We start from the raw sequence: 20,822 nt of genomic DNA on the forward strand, positions 1-20,822 counted from the left end.
TGTGACCTGCAGGTAGTGCAGGCGCCCTGTGTGACTGAGCAGATGTTTTCCATAACAAGATTTTAATTGAGTCCCATGCCTGGAATCGTCCCATTTTGGCATATTTCAAGGTCAAAACTTCCTATTTCTAGATGCTGCTTGTCAGACCTACGTCCTTCTACTATTCTTGTTTGACTTTCTTCCAACCTCCTTCTTCGACTCCCAACATCTGGAAGATGTCCTTTGCCCTGTGTCACCCATCTCCCTCCTCACTCTGTAACAATTGTCTTCTATTGATCTAAATACAATTTTGTTAATATAGTTACAACTTAATTAGCACGAATCACATTTATCACAAGGTCAAAATGACACAAAATTTTATTGGCAAATAGAGAAAATCAAGGAACTTTGGAAAAGGATTTTATTAATACAACCTCCAATTCAACATAAAACACTTGTCATAGCAGGAACTTCATTAACTTAACCTATTTAACCTTAGAAATCTTTAAACACTTAAATTGTTGAGGTACCCTGACTTGTTCCATATAAAGAACACCAGAAGGAGAGGAAAGAGAGGCAGTTTGACAGAAGTTCTGTAGACAGACACACACATGGCTCCCAACCCCTGGGGTTCCAGTGTGGGTGAGACACAGACCCCAGGAGAAGGCAGGGTATGGACCATGGGCTGAGAGCCTGCTCCGTGTTTTAAGCCCCTGGGCCTTCGTGGGCCTCCCCCAGGTGGGACTTGTGATTGCTGGGGCAATCAGAGCCTGGGTCAGCACCACCCCACTGTGTGACTGATTGACAGCTCATCCCCAGGTGTCTGGGACATTGATCTCATCCAGCCTCTGACAGCGACCATGGTGACACTGCAGAACCTCATGGAACCAAAGAGACCATTGTGACACTCTGGTGCCTCATGGAATAGGGGGGGCATTGTGAAACTCAGGATCCCAAGGGAACCAAGGGTCAGTGATGAAGCTGTGGGGCCCAGAGAACCAAAGAGCCATTGTGACACAGCAAGGATCCCTGGGGCCGTGGTGACACTGCAAGAACTTATGGAAGCAAAGGGCCATTGTGACACTACAGAAGCAAGGAGAATATTGTGACAATACAGGGACTCATGGAATCAAGAACATTGTGACACTGTGGGACCCATGTAACCAAGGGAGCATGGAACAGGTCTGTCTGGCTGGGCCTCCCAGGGGCCTCCTGACAGGTCTGGCTGATCTTGGCATGTTGAGGGCTGCTCTGAAGCACTGGGGCTCTGTGCTTTCCTTCCTGTGGAAAAGAACTGTCCTTCTCCTCCAGGTGTCCATCGGCAAAATTGGGATTCCTCCTCTAAATTTCCTTATATGCCAAGATTGTTCCCAAATGAAATCTGGCTGGTTTGGCCACCCTGGGGCCACCTCTCATCTACCTTTGAAACACTGAGACCATGTGCTTTTCTTGCCTACAGGAAAAAAAACACCTTGACATCCAGGTGCCCATGGCCAAAATTGGGAATCCACCTCCAGAACTCCATATATCCAAGGACAGCTCCCATACAAAAATTTTCCATGACTGACAAGTCTGGCTAGCCTTGGCTTCCTGAGGACTGGCTCTTGTCTGCCTTTTGAAACACTGGCAGTCTGTGCGTTCCTTCCTAATGAAAAGAACTCTTCTTCCTTTCCAGGCCCCCACAGCCAAAATTGAGATTCCACCTCCAAAATTCTCTACATCCAAGGATAGCCCCCAGATGAAAGGTGTCAGGAGAGACAGGTCAGGCTTGGCCTAAGGATGGCCACCTCTCATCTTCTTCCAAAACATTTGGGCTTCATGCTTTTCTTTCCTATAGGAAAAAAAAACGTCCATCTCAAGCAGGCATTCATGGTCAAAGCTGGGATTCCTCCTCCAGAACTCCATACATCCAAGGATTGTTCCCAAGTGAAAGCTGCCAGGACAGACAGGTCTGGCTGCACTTGGCCTCTTGGTGGCTGCCTCTCAGCTGCTTTTGAAACACTGTAGCTCATTGCTTTCCTTCCAATGGAAAAGAACCATCCTTTTCATCAAGGTGTACAAGGTCAAAATTGAGACTCAGTCCCCAATATTCTGTATATCCAAGGATTTCTTCGTCATGAAAGCTGCCAGGACAAACAGGTCTGGCTGTCTTGGCCTCCCATGAACGACCAGTGGCTTCTTCTGCCTTTCAAACACTTGGGCTCTGTGCTTTCCTTCCTATAGAAAATAATCGTCCTTCTTATGTACACAGAAATGGCTAAATGTGGTATTCCACCTCCATAATTCCCTATATTCAAGGGTTGCTTTCAGATAAAAGCTGCCAGAACAGAGAAGTCTGACTGCCTTTGGCCTCTGATGGCCACCTTTTATCTCCTCCTGAAACACCAGTGTTCTGTGCTTTCCATTCCATGGAACAGAACCATCCTTCTTCTTCAGACAACCATGTCTGAAACTGATATTCCACCTCTAAAATTCCATATATCCAAGGATAGATCTCAGACAAAATCTGCCAGTATTGTCTCATCTGGCTGGCCTTGGCCTCTTGATGGCTGTCTCTCATCTACCACCAAACACTGGGGCCCAGTGCTTCCCTTCCAGTGGAAAAGAACTGCCCTTCTCACCTAGGTGTCAAAGGCCAAAACTGGGATTCTACCTCCAAAATTCCATCTATCCAAGGAATGTGCCCAGACAAAAGTAGCCAGTACAGACATGTCTGGCTACCTTGCCCCTTTGTGATTTTCTTAAGACAATAGGCAGAAGGTTTTCATTTGCCAGCCCCTTAGAGAGAGCCCAGAGATCTCCCAAGGTGGGGTTTGGAGGCTGAAAGCACATCAATACTCTATAGGGACAAAGGAGCTCAGAGTGCCCAGTGGACTGTAGATTTAGGACAGAGTAGGAGACCCCTGGAAAGAACTGAAGAGTGGTTTAAGAGATGATTGATCCTTTTCCCATAGTAGAAATCAGCCAGAGATAGAAAAAATAATGTCAAGGGAAGCTGGGGACATCCATAATGGTCCCAAGGAGAAAGGAATTTCTCTCCAAGGGCAGGGCTGTGATGCAACACATCCCCCAGAAGGAGTCTGGAGCAGCCCAAGGCTTTGTGTGTCCAGGCAGAGGCAGGCAGGAGGCAGAGGTGTCAGCAAAGGAAGGGGCCAGCGAGGTGGGGCAGCCGGGGGATGACGACAGCCTGCAGGGACAGAGGCGCAGGGCATGGACACCGTAGGACAGCCTGGGCTGCAGAGGCCACAGGGATGGGCAGCAGCTGAAAGGCCCTGACAGAGCCAACTCCTGCAGCACTTGGGCCATGCAGGCTTGCCCTGGGCCTGAGGCCAGCAGGGGACAAGTGAGCCTTGCTGTGCTGGGGCCTCATTGCCTCCTTGTCCCTGCTCAGCAGCCTGGCAGGGGCCGCCCCATGGTGCTGCCCTTGGCATTGCACATGGCCAGAGCCCAGGGGCCCGGGAAGAGCCCTGAGCAATGAGGGAGGGACAGGATCTGCCTTGTCAGGGGCTGGGGCTCAGCCCTTGGCCCTTGGCATTCCTGAAACACATCCAGGTGTGCTCAGCATCAGAGACACCTTTCCCTTGCTTGTCCCCACCTGTCATCAGTGCCTCCAGTGTTCTGCTCTAACTGGAACCTGGGGACACTTTCTCAGTCCTATCCCTCAGTGGGAACCATTAAAACTTCAAGAAACTTTGGAGTTTCAATTTAATTTTGAGTTCTTGAGAAGTTTTCCTTCAGCTCCCTCTCAGGGACTGATTTCCAGGGGCTCAGCACTGTTGGAAAACCCCAGCTCTACAGAGATGGGGCAACTGAGAGGGGTTTCAAAAAGATTTTCTTCCATTATCAGACTCCTTGAAGGGTGAAACATAAGAGATTTAAAACTACATGCCATTCTATCCAAAGCCAAGTTATTTCCTGGTTACAATATTTTATAAATGTTTTTCAGCCTATTAGCTTTTGCCACACAATGGTGCTAATAATTCTAACACCAATCACCTTGTATTTTATTCCACATAGTCTTGCCACAATTCATCTTTCACAGTTCTAATTCTCAAAAATATCTGATCTTTTTGCAAGGCCATTGTTTGAAACTTGTTTCTAGTTCAATCTCTCTCTCAGCAATGCCTTCTCTATTCCATGGCCTTTCTAAGTCAGCACACCTTATCTCAGAGTTTGCATCCATATGTACAAGACTGTGTGAGCTTTCAGTCAGGCTTTGAAAATGCTTTACAAATCCATTTCTCACAAATATCAATCACAGAATGCTGCAATCACCTCTGCTCTAAAGAGAACAGTAATAAAATACAGCCTTGAAAATGGCAATGTATATTTCTAAGAAGGTCTTTGTCATATTTCTCCATAACTGGAATTGAAAAACTTCTGAATGAACTGCACCAGACCAGAGGGAAATCAAGGCAGGACCATGGTTTGAATTTCAATAATTCAGTCAGAATCGAACTCCAATGGGTCCTACTGAGGGCCAAGACTGAGAAAGTGTCCCCAGGTTCCAGTGAGAGCAGGAAATTGGAGGCAGAGATGACAGGTGGTGTGGGAAATGCAGGCACAGGGAGCTCTCAGGGCCTTGTGCATACAGGCTCAGAGATTGAGATGGAAACAAGGTTTGACCTAAGACCTTGGAGAAATCTTGGACAATCAGAGCATTAAAAGTAAAATAGATATAAAACAGGAATATAATTTTTTAGTATAATTAGATCTATGTTTTAAGCAAACAGAAATATGCATTCTGTAAGCAAAGCAGTATGTTAAGTAAGATAGTAAAAGATTGTAAAGTTTAGCAATAAAACCTTTTATAATGTTAGTTAGAAGTTTAAGATATATCAATGTAGGTTGGTGAGGTGTTCTAGGATTGGTTGAAAAATGACACATTACTGCAAAGCCATGGGAAGAAAAGCAATTAGTGATTGGGGTAAGAGGATGCTGGCAAACTTCACAGATGTGTTTGATTGGCTAAAAAACAAACATAAAGCTTTGTAACTAAGAATGAGGCAGCTTCTGATGTTACGGCATTGGATGTAACACCTTTAATGTCTCACCCTTCTATGGGACTGACACCATGAGGCCATAAACCATCTTTTACAGTGTCTCTCAGTTGCCTCATCTCTTGTAATATCAATCTCCCAATACACATTTTTTTGACATCAGACATGACTAATGAAATCAATAGGGCCTTATGGACACCAGGTCTATCCCATTAAAGTCAATATTGATTTAGGGACACCTGGTCTATCCATTAAAATCAATGGGATTTTGAGGAAATTTGGCCCCAAAATAGGGAAATGTGAGGAAATTTGGAGGAAATCTTGGGCTGAATTCTGGGAATTTCTGCTCCAGGATTGCAGTGCCAATGCTCTGCATGTTCTGGATGAATTCCTGGAGGCCAGTCCCGAATCCCTGATGATTCACCTGCTGTCTATACTGCAGCTGTGCCTCCAGGTAAGCCAAAAAATGTCCATTTTCAGCCCAAAATCTGGGAATTCCAAGCCCAAAATTGGGATTTTTAGCGCCAAAAGTTTTGGGACGTTAGCTGTGCCTACTGAAGTCAAAGGGGATTGAAGGACACCAGGTCTACCCTGGTGAACTCAATAGGGATTTAGGGACACCAGGTCTACCCATTGATAGGGCTTGATTGGGAAGAGTTACTGTTCAAACTGGGAGCACTGGGAAGGGCTAAAGGGGGACACTGGGGTGACTGGGAGCACTGAATCAAAAGTGGGACCACTGGGAGGGATTTGTAGAGATAAATGGAGATAAACAGGACTCCAGGTCTAACCCATTGAATGAATAAGAATTTAGGGACAGTGGGTCTAACCTTTAAAAGCAATAAGTTTTGGGAGCACCACGCCTACCCAATGAAAGCAATGAGGATTTTTGAGACACTAGTTTTGGGAGGCCGCAAGGGGTTTTGGTGATCCAGGTATGCAAGGGCTACCCAGGTGTATCAAGGTGATTTTTGGGGGTACCCAGGTGATTTTTGGGGATAGCCAGGTGTACCCAGGTGATTGTATGGGGGGATCCAGCTGATTTTGGGAAATATCCAGGTGTACCCAGATAATTTTCAGGGATATCCTGGTTGTTTTTGGGGCATCCAAGTGCCCTGACTCACCCTGACAGACCAGGAGAAGGTGATGGCTGCCGTCCTCCCTGTCAACATGGACACAGATGACCCTTGGCAGCTGTGGGGCTGTCGGGGGACACCCCAACATTCAGGGGTACCCCAGAACTCCAGGTAAGGACATCAGGGGTGGGAGGGAACTCTGAGTATACTCAGGAGAGGGTGCAGGGCAGGTACACCCAGGTGCTTTGGTGCATGGGGTTGGTGAAGATGGTATTCTGCAGCAGTCCCAGCTCTGGGGTGGGCAAAGGAGACACCCCAAAATCTCAGAGGGACACCGGGGGAAATCCCAATATATCAGTGAGGGCACCCAGGTATCCAGGAGTTGAGGTCTACCCATTAAATTCAGTGGGGATTTAGGGAAACCAGATCTACCATTGAAGTCAATAGGGATTTAGGAACACCAGGTCTACCCATTCAATGCAACAGAACCCACCAGCTCCCACTTTAGGTGAGGGAAGGGCTGGAAAATTTTGGGGATCTTGCAAAATTGTGGGAGTTGTTTTGGGGAGTCCCTCACCTTCCTTCAGCCTTCCAGGGGGCAGTGCCCTTGCCATAGTTCCTGGTGGGCATCAGCAGCCACAGGCAGTGTTGCCAGGCTGAGAAGTTGGAGAAGCTGCGGCTCAGCAAGGCCCTGGTGAAGGCCAGCTCAGCCCTGAGGTCCTGCGTGGCCACAAGTGCCTACCAGTGTTCCCAGGTGTGGACTGGGAAGGCACCAGTATAAACCAGTAAGCACTTGGAGCCTCTCCTGAGCTCCTGAGGCCTGTGCCAGCAGCTCCCAGTATAAACCAGTAAGGCCTCATGCACCCAAACTCATTCCCTGTGTGGTCTGGGGGCTCCCAGGTTTACACTGGGTGGGGACCAGTATAACCCAGTAAGCACTGGGAGCCGTCCCTGAGCCCGTAGCAGCAGCTCCCAGTATAAACCAGTAAGCACAACCTGAAGTCACTCCCAGTAGGTCCTAAGCTCCATTCCAGTATAAATCAGTAAGGCCAGCATCCCCAGAAGCTGATCCCAGTGGAGTGCCAAGCATCCCCAAGACCCCTCCCAGTATAATCCAGTACACCCCAGTTTAACCCAGTAAAATCCGGAATATCGCTGTATAACCCGGTACAAACCACTACAATCCAGTCACCCCCAGCACCCCATCCCAGCACAAACCAGTACAAACCAGTACAAGCCACTCACAGTTGCAGGGGTCGGCCACCAGGAGGTGCTCGCACAGTGCCAGGTCCTCCCGGCCAGCAGGGGGTGCTGCAGTGTCCATTGTGACCCTACAGAACCAAGGAAACCCCTGTGACACTGCGGGGCCCCACGGAACCAAGAGTCCATTGTGAGACACCTGGGCCACGTGGAGCCAAGGAACCATTGTGACACTGGGGAAACTCATGGGACCAAGGGTCCACTGTGACATTGTGGGGCCTCATGGAACCTGTGAGCCATTGTGACACTGCACGGCCTTGTGGAACCAAGGAGACCACGGTGACACTGTGGGGCCACCTGGAACCAAGAGTCCATTGTGACACTCTGGAACTACAGAGACCATTGTTGAGAGTATGGAACCTCGAGGAGCCAAAAGTCCACTGTGACAGATCAAGGCCTCATGGAACCAAAAAGAGCATTGTGACACTGTGGGACACCATGGACCCAAATCTCCATTGTGACAGTGCAGAACCAAGGGGCCTTTGTGACACTGCAAGGCTTCAGGGAACCAAGGAGTCCAAAGGACTCAAGCATTTCTTGCAGGGTTCTGCCTTGGGGAAGGGGAAGCTGCTTGGTGGCACCTTGGCTTTAGCACACAGTAATAGAAGGTGTCTGTTTTCAATGGGGACATTAAGGAGTTGTAGATTGCTTCAAAACAGAAAAAAAAAAAAAAAAAAGGGGAGGGGGGAACACTCCTTTTGGCCTGTGTGCAGCCAGTTCTCCAAGCAAAGCAGGTCCCAGGTGAGTGAGGACAGACAGGATGGAGTTGGGAATGTGCAGCAAGGTTGTCCACACTGGGTCAGACCTCAAGGCACAGCTTCTGTGAGCAGGCCAGACCTGAGGAGAGACCCTGCATCAATATCAATCACAGAATGCTGGAATCACCCCTGCTCTAATGAGAATAGCAATGAAATACATTCTTCAAAATAAGAACGTGTATTTCTTAGAATCTCTTGGAAATATTTCTCCATAACTGGATTTGAAAATTTTCCTAATGAATGGCACCAGACCAGAGGGAAATCAAGGCAGAGCCATGGTTTGTCAGGACTTGCTTGGTCCCAATCAGCCCCGTGGTGCATTTGGTGCTGAGCCCTTGAACCTCAGGGCCTGAGAGGAGATTGCACAAACCTTTCCAGGAGTCCAAGGCAGAAGAAAAACCCAAAGTGTCTCAAAGCATTAATGGGTCTCACTGAAGTCCATACCCAACACAGGCTCCTCATGGACTCCTTGGAGGAAAGAACTGGATACCAGGATTGCCCAAAAACCTCTCAGAGAGTCAGAGAGGAAAGGAAAATCCAAACTACCTTTAAAACTTTGAGTATCTCAATGTATTAATGAGACCCACTGAATGTCAATGTAAAGCTCTCAAGGGACTAATTAAAGTAGATAATTGGGACCATGATTGCATAAACTACTAGAAGAGTTGGTGTCAAAAGGGAACCTCCAAGTACCTTAAAAAAACTGAAGTATCTTGAAGCATTAATCAGCCCCACTGAGTGTTGTTACTGACAAAGGCTCTCAAGAGACTAATTAAAGCAGATAATTGGAAGCCATGATTGCACAAAACTCTCACAGATTGCAAGGAAAAAGCAAAACCCAAAGTCCTCTGAAAAACCTGCAGTCCCTGGGAGCATGAAGGAGCCCCCAGGGCCATTCCTGACCAAGGCTCCCCAGGGACTCGTCCCAGCACATCCCTGAGGCCACTGGGATGTGGGGGGATGCTGAGGGCAGGACAAGGGGTGCCAGTGGCCAGCCTTGCTGGGGCTGTGCCAGGAGGCCCCAGTGGCTCAGGACAAGGTGTCTCCTCCCAGCCCTTGGTGGCACAGACCCTGCTGTACCCCAGGGCACCAAGACTTGGCTTCTTTTTGTCCCCACTTGTCATCTCTGCCTCCAATTTTCTGCTCTGACTGGAACCTGGGGACAATTTCTCAGTTGTGTCCCTCAGTGGGACCCATTAAAACTTTAGGAAACTTTGGAGTTTGATTGTGACTTGGAGTTCTTGAGAGGTTTCTTCAGCTCCCACTCAGGGACTGATGCTCAGGGCCTCAGCACAAACCCCAAGAGGGTCATTAAAGTCCTTCTGCTGTGTCTGTGCTGATGAGCTGGGCTTGGCTCCTGGCTCAGAAAGCGATCCTGGCAAGCAAGAAGAGCTTCAAAAGCTCTTTCTCTTGATGAGCAGCTCTTCTCCCAGCCCAGCAGGGCTGGGGCACTGCCTGCAGCCACCCCGGGCACAGCACAGAGGCACAGAGAGCTTCAATCAGTCAGGGCTGGGAAGATGCTCAGAAGTGCCTGGGGCAGAATCACTCCCAGCCCTTGACACAGGAAGCCTCTGGCTGCAGGACAATGCAGCTGCAGCTCCTGCAGTGATCTCCTAAAGCTGCAACATCCCAATGCCTGCAGACTGTGTGAGTACATTCTCTGATGATCTCTTGTGCAGAGCAGCCAGGGGTGCCCAGGGCTGTGGTGCAGAGCAGGGTCCTGCAGCCCAGGGCGCTGTGCTGGGGCAGGGACTCTGCTGCCTGCCAGGGACAGCTCTCAGCCAGCCCTGGGAGCTGCTCCCAGCACTGGGGGACAAGATCTGGGTGGAAGGAGACAGCTGGTGAGGCTTGGAAGTTTTCTTCTTGTGTGGTGAGGATGCTGCATTGTTCAGGGCTGCTCCCAACATGATATTTAACAGCAGAGCATTTCCAAGTAGATTATAGAGGGAACACAGCTAGTCAGGGGCTGCATAAAAACTAAATTCCAGCTTTTTTTAATCGACTGCTCTGTGTTGCGTAGATGGGAAATTGCATATAGATATTAATCGCTCAGTTCAGGTTGGGAAAAATATAATATTTTTTCTTGGATCTTAATAAAGCAGTCAGTCACAGAAATCAGCAGTTACAGGCAGCATCAGTGTCAATTTTCCAGCCTCCTCAGGGTTGCTGTGATGTTGCCATCAGAGCCTGCAGAGGCAGAGCTGACCCTGGGCAGTGCCCTGTGCTGGGAGGGGTCTGCAGGGCAGAGCTGAGCCCCCAGGGCTGGGCTGGGCTCTGGCAGCACTGGCAGGACCCAGCCCTGGGCACAGGGAAGCAGCTGCTGGCAGGGACAGCTCCAGGCAGCAGAGCCCTGGGCAGGCAGTGGGGGGAAAGTGCCACCAAGCTGGGTTTGGATATTTCAAGTCCTCTCCAAACTGAAATATTCCATGATTATTTATTTTACAGATTCCCACGCCAAGACACAAGAAATGTCCAACAACAGCTCCATCAGCCACTTCCTCCTGCTGCCATTGGCAGACACGCGGCAGCTGCAGCTCCTGCACTTCTGCCTCTTCCTGGCCATCTCCCTGGCTGCCCTCCTGGCCAACGGCCTCATCATCAGCGCCGTAGCCTGCGGCCACCACCTGCACACCCCCATGTTCTTCTTCCTGCTCAACCTGGCCCTCACTGACCTGGGCTCCATCTGCACCACTGTCCCCAAAGCCATGCACAATTCCCTCTGGGACACCAGACACATCTCCTATGCTGGATGTGCTGCTCAGCTCTTTTTCTTTGCCTTCTTCATTGGTGCAGAGTATTTCCTCCTGACCATCATGTGCTACGACCGCTACGTGTCCATCTGCAAACCCCTGCACTACGGGACCCTCCTGGGCAGCAGAGCTTGTGCCCACATGGCAGCAGCTGCCTGGGCCAGTGGCTTTCTCAATGCTCTGCTGCACACGGCCAATACATTTTCCCTGCCCCTGTGCCATGGAAATGCCCTGGGCCAGTTCTTCTGTGAAATCCCCCAGATCCTCAAGCTCTCCTGCTCCAAATCTTATCTCAGGGAAATTGGGCTCATTGCTGTTAGTGTCTGTTTGGTATTTGGCTGTTTTGTGTTCATTGTTTTCTCCTATGTGCAGATCTTCAGGGCTGTGCTGAGGATCCCCTCTGAGCAGGGACGGCACAAAGCCTTTTCCACCTGCCTCCCTCACTTGGCTGTGGTCTCCCTGTTCCTAAGCACTGCAGTGTTTGCCAACCTCAAGCCCCCCTCCATCTCCTCCCCATCTCTCGATCTGGCCCTGTCAGTTCTGTACTCAGTGGTGCCTCCAACCCTGAACCCTCTCATTTACAGCCTGAGGAATCAGGAGCTCAAGGCTGCAGTGTGGAGACTGAACACTAGATGGTTTCAGAAACAGTAAACTGCTGGCCAATTTCTGAAAATCACTTGTAATAAAAGTCTCCTTTGATTCTTCTTGTTGGTTTGCTTGTTGGTTTGTTCTTTACTTTCCTTTGTTTTAGCTTTTCAATATTGTACAGAAAGAAATGTCATTATTTGTGCTGTATTTCCTTTTGATTTTCTCCATGTTTTCTGTGACCCAGAGACTGTGTCAATGTGGGGCTGCGCTCTTGGTAACTTTAAACAAAATAAAATAAAGATTCTCCCAGCAAAGATTTCTCCAGAGATGCCCCTTCTGTTCCCTTCTCTGGAGCTGCAGCAGCAATGTCTGTGTGCAGAGCTGGGGGCAGATCAGTGCTGGCACAGCAGCTGTGCCCAGCAGCAGCAGCAGCACTTGGTGTTGCCAGTGCTGCTCCCGTGCCACTGCCCCGCTGCCCTCCTGGCCCTCGTGTTGCTGCAGGGCCTGAGTGCTCTCGGGGCCGGGCACAGCCCTGGGGGTGGCAGTGCCGTGGCTGCAGCAGGGACAGGCCATGGGCACTGCTGGGGCAGCGCTGACGCCTCAGGCCAGGGCCTGGGGGCTCCAGGCTCCTTGGCCAGGCTCTCTCCACAACACTTGGCCAGCCCAATGCTGAGCACAGAAAAGCCCCGGGAGCAGCCCCAGGCTGGCCGTGGGCAGGCTGGGGGCAAACAGCATGGCTGGTGCTCTGCAAGCTCCCTGCAAGGGGGACACCCTGGCAAGGAGCAGCAGAGCAGGGGCTGATCCATCCCCACTTCGCTGGACACCCCAGGGCAGCGTCCCAGAGCGTCCTCATGCACCTGCCAACAACATCCCCCCTCTGCAGCCCTGGCCTCTCCCCCAGCTCACACAGGAGCCACATCCTTGCAGGCACACACACGGCAGCACTGGCTCAGGAGCCCCTGTTTGCATTGCACACAGCAGGGTCAGCACCCCCATGGTGCTGCTGTGGGGACATGGAGCTGAGTGAGCACAAATGCCATCAGCCCCTGGGGCCTGGGGGACGGCAGGGAAACCACTCAGGTTTGTCGTGGCCTCTGAAGTCAGCCAGGAAGTTTGTTCTCATGAGCTGTGAGTTTCCTGTCCCACTGCAGACGCTGCTGGCCAGAGCCAGGGCTGCCTGGCAGCCACCCCCAAACTGCCCTGAGCACTTGCTTTTATTCACCTTTGCTTTGTTTCATCTTTCCTGATCCAGATTTCTTCCTCTTGCTCATCCCTGTCCCCTCCCTTGCAAACAGCCCATCCCTGTTTCCCCTTGCACTTCTGGCCCTACTCCTTATTTCGGTTTCTGAGCTGGCACCATGGGAACATTGTTTGGGGAGCAGGATCATCCTCCAAGTGCTTCAGGAATTGTCTGCAGGGTCCTGCAGTGCCTCGTCCTGCTCCCTTGCCAGAGGCACCACAGGCCAGGGGGGCACATCTGGGCTGCTGTGTCTGGGTGTGGGGCTCCCTGTTGTGGGCAATGAGGAGGGGCTGGAGAGGCTCTGCAGGACTGACAGGATGGGCTTTGGGGCTGTGTGGAGAAGCTGAGGGACCTGGGCTGCTGGACCTTGTGAAGAGGAGGCCCAGGACTCATCCTGCAACTGCTCCAGGGGTGGTATCAGAGAATCACAGAATCAGCTGGGCTGGAAAAGTCCTTGGAGATCAGCAAGTCCAACCTGTGCCCTGACATCACCTTGTCTCCCTGAGCCTCCTCTTCTCCAGGATAAACAACCCCAGCTCCTTCATACACTCCTCACAGGACTTGTGTTCCAGACCCCTCACCAGCCTTGTTGCCCTTCTCTGGACACGCTCCAGCCCCTCCATGTCCATCTTAAATTGAGGACCCAGTACTGGATACAGTACTTGAGGTGCTGCCCAAACAGTGCTGAGCACAGGGGAAGAATCACTGCCCTGCTCCTGCTGGCCACACCATTCCTGATCCAGGCCAGGTGCCATTGGCCTTCTTGGCCACCTGGGCACACTGCTGGCTCATGTCCAGCCTGCTGTCCATCAGTGCTCCCAGGTCCCTTTCTGCCTGGCCCCAGTCCAGCCAATCACTGCAGGGGGTGTTGTGGCCAAAGTAGAGGGCCCGAAATTGGTTTTGTTAAACCTCTCCTTCTTGAATTTGGGCCCTGGATCCAGCCTGTCCAGGTCCCTCTGCAGAGCCCTCCTACCTTCTAGCAGATCCACACTCAGAGCTACTTTGGTGACATCACAGTTCCATGAGGCTCTAGAGTGTCACAATGGTCTCCATGATTTCATGAGGCCTCCCAGTGTCACAATTTTCTTTTGGTTCCATGGAGCCCCTGGGTGTCACAAATTCCCTTGTATCCTTCAGCCTTGCAGTGTCACAATGGCACCTTGGTCCATCAAGGGCCTGCAGTGTCACAGTGGATCCTTGTTTCCATGAGGTCTCAGTGCAGCAATGCTCTCCTTGGTTCCACAGTGTCACAATGGCCTCTTGGTCCCATGGGGCACCATGGTGCCAAAATTGTTTCCTTCAGTCCATGAGTCCCTCTAGTGTCACAATGGCCTCTTGGTTATACGAGGTCCAGCAGTGTCACAGTGGTCTCCTTGTTTCCACAAGGACAAAAAGTGTCACAACTGTCTTCTTGATTTCATGAGGCCCCATGGAGTCACAGGGGCCCCCGAATTCCATAAAGCTCCAGTGACACAATGGACTCTTTGTTTGCACAGTGTCACAATGGACCCCCGGTGACACAAGATCCTGCAGTGTCACAATGGATTCTTGGTGCCATGACACCCTGCAATGTCAGTGTCACACTGGTGTCCGAGTCCCTCTGCAGAGCCCTCCTACCCTCCAGCACATCCACACTCACACCCAGCTTGGTGCCATCTGCACATTTGCTGATGCTGCACTCAATGCCCTCATCCAGATCATCAGTGCAGATATTGAAATCCACGCTGGCTGGTTCTGATCCCTCAGCCATCCTGTAGGTGCCCTGTGATGGCACTCAAGGTGATCTGTTCCATCACCTCACCAGGCACCCAGGTCAGGCTGACAGGCCTGCAGTTCCCCACATCCTCCTTCCAGCCCTTCTTGGGGATGGGCTCACATTGGCACCTCCAGTCCTCTGGCACCTCCCTGCTGAGCCAGCACTGATGAGAAATGATGGAGAGCAGCTTGGGGAGCTCATCCAGCAGCTCCCTCATCCCCCTAGGATGGATCCCATCTGTATCCAGAGACACCAGTGAGCATCTGAGTGGCTCAGCAGGTCCCCAGGTGCTTCCTCCTGGATTACAGGGGGTCTGTTCTGCTCCCTGTCCCCATCTCCCAGCTCAGAAGAACACTTGTCCTGAGCTCAACCTGTCTTACTGTCGAAAACTGAGGCAATGAATGGGTTAATTGTCTCAGCCTTTTCCTCATCTTTGGTAACCATATCCCCCCTAATGCACAATAGAGGTTCTCCTTTTCCCTTCTTTTGCCATTAATGTATTTCTAAAATCATTTTTGTTATCCTTCACAGAAGCAGACAGGTTAAATCCTAATAGAGCTTTCACCTCTCTAATTTTCTTTCTGCATGACTTAGCGACATCCTGAAATACTTCTTGAGTTGCCTGTCCCCCTCTGTCCAAAGGTGATTCACCTGCTTTTAACCCTGAGTTTCAGGAAAAGCTCCATGCCCTACTAGGCCACTCATTTTCCTTTCTATCTGACTTTTTGGCACAGAGGGATAGGCATCTCTTACAAGACTTCTTTCCTGAATTGTCTCCATCCTTCCTGGGAAACCTTGCTTTTTAAAGCCTGTTTCCCTTAAAAAAAATCAGTAACTGATTTGGTACTCTCCAAAACTGCATCCTGAATAGGCCACATTCTATTCTCTCAAAGTCCAATATAGAAGTTTTGTAGATGCCTCTCCTTCTTCGAGAAAATATTTAAAATCTCCTTAATTTCATGGTCACTGTACCCCAAACAGCCTCTCAACAACACATCTCCCACCAGCCCTTCTCTCTTTGTGAACAGCAGGACACAGAGCTATCCTTGGGAGAAGGAAGAGAAGGAAACCTCCCTAAAGTGCAGCCTGGAAGGTTCAGCCTGGAGGTGAGGAGACAGAAAAGTCCCTGCCAGGGCAGAATGTTGGTGCCCGAGGTGTCCCAGCGTGAGGCTGGGCCATGCCATGGCTCTGTGTGCCAGGAGCCGGCAGCGCTGGGTGCAGGGAGCCCAGGGAGGGCACAGCAATGCTGGGCTGAGAAATGCTGGGGGGGACAGCGAGATGGGCGTGTGCAGCCGGCCAGGGCACAGGAGCAGCACGCACAGGGGGCACAGCCTGCAGGAGAGATGGCCAAGGGCTGGGCAGGGCTGGCAGGGCCAGAGGCACCCAGGCCTTTGTGCCCTGGGCTCGGGCAGGGCCTCTGCAGCCCCACAGAAGGAACTTTCCTGGCAGGGGCTGCACTTTGCTTCTGCCTCGGCCCTCCCTCAGGAGGCTGGCAGGGCTTGCAGCTTGATGACATTTGTCCTTGCTGCCCCTGCCATCCCACTGCCCCAGCAACAGCCCCGAGCCACCCATGAGGGACAGGCCCTGCTGGGCCAGGCCTGGGCTCAGGCCTTGGCCTTTCTGCTTCCTCCACCCAGCCCAGGCCTTGCTCAGCATTGCAGTTCCCTGCTCACAGCCTCGGGCTCCTGCAATCCTGCCCTCAAGGATCTGCTCTCACCAGTCCCTGGGGAGCCTTTGGCACTCCCTGCCCTCAGTGGGGCCACTGATGCTCCAAGGGACTTGGAGTTTTGCTTCTGACTCCTTGAGCAGCTTCTTCAACCTTCTCTCAGTGCCTGAGGGTCCTGGACTCAGCCCCAAATCCACTGTGGGGATCATAAAAATACACAAAGTTTTCAGGAGCACCTTGTCTTCTTCCAGTTGTCTTCAAGTTATCAGGGGTTGTGCAGCTGCTTGGAGTCCGTTTGGAGTTTTGTTAAGGAGGAAGGATTTCAAAGTGCACCTTGTTACTTTTTTTTCTTTAATGAAGTGATTATTTTTTTAATTTTTAATTTCAGAAAAGAGAGGATAGAAGCATTCCCCAGGTGATCTTGATGCTGGATGTTTCCTTAAGAGGTCTGGGTACAGAGAAGAATGAGCCCCTTGCAGGCTGACCCTGTTTGGACAACCTGCTCCTCACCCCCAGCCTCACCATGTCTGACATCGCCCACCTGGGACTGACATCCCTGTGCCCTGCAGCAGAACCTTGTCCCCTGAGCTCTGCAGCTGGGTGTCCCAGCCCATTGCACCATGTCCCACCTGCTCTCCTCAGGGCTCTGCCTGCACACAGGCCCAGGAGAAATTTTCCTGTTTGTGAGGAAAGAATGGAAAAGCCTGAGCAGGTTTCCTGAACAAAAAACCCCACTGAGGAACCACATGCTCAGTACAGGCTGTCTGGAATGATGTCACCTTTGTACAAGGGACAGTGTGACCAGCAATGATCTCTGTAAGCAGAATTCTCTGCATCTTTCAGCTGAATTCTCTGTCCTTTCCCTGGATCTGTGTTGCAGATGGAAGCTTCTGGTGCCACCCTCACCTTGGACTCCTCTTTTGAATGCAGACAGATGTTCCCAGGTGTGTTAAGCAGATGTTGCTCAATGTTTATGCAAAGCTTTTGTATCCTCATGGAATCAAGGAGACCCTTGTGACACAGCAGGGGTTCATGGAACCAAGGAGACAATTGTGACAGTTCAGAGCCTCACAGAAACAAGGCTCCATTGTGACACTGAGGGGAATTATGGAATCAAGGAGACCATTGTGACACAGAGGGGCCACATGGAACCAATGTTCCATGGTGACAATGCAGATCCCAGGTAACCATGGTGACACTGTGGGACCTCATGGATCCAAGGGGCCACTGTGACACTGAAGAGCTCCATGGAACCCAGGGTCCAGTGTGACATTGTAGCCCCTCATTGGAACAAAGGAACCATTGTTGACAGCACAGGAACTCATGGAACCAAGGGGCCCTGGTGACACAGCAGGGCCACATGGAATCAAGGAAACTGTGAGAATCCTTAAAATCAGAGGGTTTTGGGAAAGCTGAAAAAAGCAGGCCTCAGAGACAGCCAACTGTAATTAGAGCTAAGTGGAAAGCATAAGGCATATCAGCAGAGGAATTATATGAAATATAGAAAGCAAGGACAAATAGAACAATGGTTTGTGCATTAACACATGGCGAGAATAACTCCCTAAGCTGCAGAAAAGTATATCTAGCAAGATATCAGGAAGGTCTAAGTTTAGTATTGGAGCCCTGTGCATTGTATTTTAAGGCTTACAAGTAGGTATTGTATTTGAAATAAACAAGCATTGTTTTAACCAAAGGTATATGTGTACTTATAGTGGTTAGATAGAACTACTGTCAATATGTTTCTGCTTTTGTGATTGGTCAAAAACCTTTCAAACTGCGTTGTAACATCACGTTCTCTGGCTGTTGCTGAGGATATGAGCTGTTGGCATCTTCCTGCTGTCCCAACCTTGTAATGAGACTGATGCTTGGGAGGAAAAAATAATAATAAAGCAGCTCAAGACACATTCCACAGCAGTCCCATCGCATTTGTGCTTCTATGTGTAAAACCCCTGGCCAGCATTAGAGACCAGTGACATTTAGGAACCTTCTGGAACCAAGGGTCCACTATGACATTGCAGAAACAAGGAGATCATTGTTGGTACTATGGAAGCTCATGGAACCAAGCAGCCATTGTGACACTCCAGGACCTCGTTGAACCTGGGAGACCATTGTGACACTCCAGAACCTCATGGCACTGAGGGTTTATTGTGACACAGCAGGGTCCTATGGAATCAATTGTCCATTGTGACAGATCCCAGGAGACCATGGTGACACCACAGAAGCTCATGGAACCAAGGATCCAGTGTGACACAGCAAGGCCTTGTGGAACCAAGGAGACCATTGTGACAGTACAGAACCTCATGGGACCAAGATTCCATTGTTATACAGTGACACTTTGTGGAACCAAGGAACCACTGTGACACAGCAGGGCCACATGGGACCAATGGTCCACAGTGATACTGTGGATCCAGGGAGACCATGGTGATACCACAGAACCTCATGGAACCAAGGGACCAGTGTGACACTGTGGGGCCTCACTGGAACAAAGGACATGGTTGATGGGACAGAAGCTCATGGAAACGTTGGGACACTGTGACACTGCAGAGCCTCATGGAACCAAGGAGACCACTGTGACACTGAGGAACCTCATGGAACCAAGCAGCCATTTTCACATGACAGAACCAAGGAGGCCATTGATGACAGAACAAAACCTCATGGAACTGAGGGGCCATTGTAATACAGCAAGTCCTCGTGGAACCAAGGGGCCATGGTGACACTGTGGGGACCCATGGAACCAAATGTTCATTGTGAGACTGCGGGGCTGCTTTAACCAATTGTCCATTGTGATACTGCAGATCCAAGAGACCGTGCTGACACTATGGCAGTTCATGGAACCAAGGGGCTGTTGTGACACACCAAGGCCTTGTGGAACCACGGAGAGCATTGTGGCAGTGCAGAACCAAGGAGGCCATTTTGACAGTATGGACCCTCATTGAACCAAGGGTCCATTGTTATACAGCAGGGCCTAATGGAACCAAGGGGCCATTGGGAAACTGTGCAAGGGCATAATGGAGTCAAGGACTCCACTGATACTCAAACCCACAAGATAGAAACTTCTGAACACAGTTTTGAGTATTTGAAAGCAGGTATTCTTACAGCATGGTGGTCACTCAGGGGATCCTTCATCCATTTGAGTGCACTGAATATCAATTGAACAGTGTTCCTATCACACACAACGATCATCTATTAATGAGTTATCCTCATTTCCTTTTACTTTATTTGACATAGTTGGACCCCTTATCAAAAATTTTTATGTGGTCTGTCTTCAACATCCAATGTCCTTTTTAGGTGGCTGTTCCTCGATCCCTGCTTTTGAATGATGGCAATTTCCTTGTTTTGCATAATTTCTGTTTTGTCAGCCTTGCAGAGCTGACCTGAAATTCTGCTTGCATTTTGTGTGACTTCTCTATGCTGCAGTTACAGCCTTTATCCATTTCTCCAAGGCTGTTCTGTTCTACTGTTCTTGATAAGAATAAATGTTGTTCTGTTCTGGTCTTGTCACAGTGCTTGCCCACCATGAGGCGTATCTGCAGCCTTCTCCAACCCATGGGCTTGGGGTGGGCAAGTGTTCCTGAGGGAACTGGGATGGGACAGCTGGGCTGGACGGACCCAAGGAATGTTCCATTCCATGTCACACCATGATCAGAGATAAACTGAGAGAAGTGAGAGGCAAGGGGTGTAGGGGATTGATTTCTTTTTTAAGATATTTTTCTTTTGAAACAGCACCTACACATACAGAATCCTCTCCTGCCACAGCATGGTTAAATATTTTCTGCTGCTAGGAGATTTCCTGTGGATTTGCTTTCCTTCTGTATATGGCCTTTGCTTTTTGTGCTTGCTTGGTTTGTGGGGTTTTTTGATTTTGTGAGTGGGTCTTGATTTGGTTGTTTTTGGTTGGGTTTGATTTTCCCTAGTGAACTGTCTTTTTTCTGATACATAAGTTCTACCTTTTCTTGTTGCTTGATTGACACCTGATGACAAGAGAAATTTACTCAACTCAGTCATTTTGCCCAATTACATTTTGCAGTCACCATTAACTAGATGAGTTTGGTCACAGAGTGTCTGCTATTTGACAGCATCCACAAAAGAAATGGAAAGTATATTTCATACTATTGTAGAGATAATAGAAATGTTCCACACTGGAGGTCGAGGACTGGTCACTGAGGAATGTCACCAGGGAGTGGCTGCCCAGAGGACTCTGTGCCATGGATGACATTTGACCCTGATTGTTCAGCCAAATTCCCACCCACCTCATGTTCCTCTCCTGCAGCACAGCTCTCTCCAGTCTGGCTCTGAGGAGAGCACAGCAGACCATGTCCCAGGCCTGGCTAAAGTCTGGGCACACAACATCCCCTTCTTTTCCCTCCCACGGGGGTTCTGCAGTCCCTGCCTTGTGCTGCCAGTGCCTGGAATGGCTGCAGGAGGATTTGCCACCTGCCCTTCCCTGCTGAGCCTGACCAGTCTGTGACTGTCCCAGTGCCCCTCCCTGCCCTGTTTGCAGACTGGTTCCATGTCTGCCCTTCCCAAGTGCCCAGGACCCTCTGGGATGGCTCTGGCCTTTCCAAGGTGTTTGAGAGAGGTCTCACAGTGACACTTCCCAGCCTTCTCAACATCCCTGACTCCAAAGGCCTTTTCCACATCCCTCAGTTCCAGTTCAGTGCCCAGAGCACAGCACAGCCCTGTCCAGGTCCTTGGGATGGTTCAGAATGGAGGCAGATCTGATTTCTCCCCACAGACCAGGGAACTCCA

The sequence above is a fragment of the Sturnus vulgaris genome, unplaced genomic scaffold (genome assembly GCF_052056855.1).
Source record: "Sturnus vulgaris isolate bStuVul1 unplaced genomic scaffold, bStuVul1.hap1 Scaffold_192, whole genome shotgun sequence".
NCBI lineage: Eukaryota > Metazoa > Chordata > Aves > Passeriformes > Sturnidae > Sturnus > Sturnus vulgaris.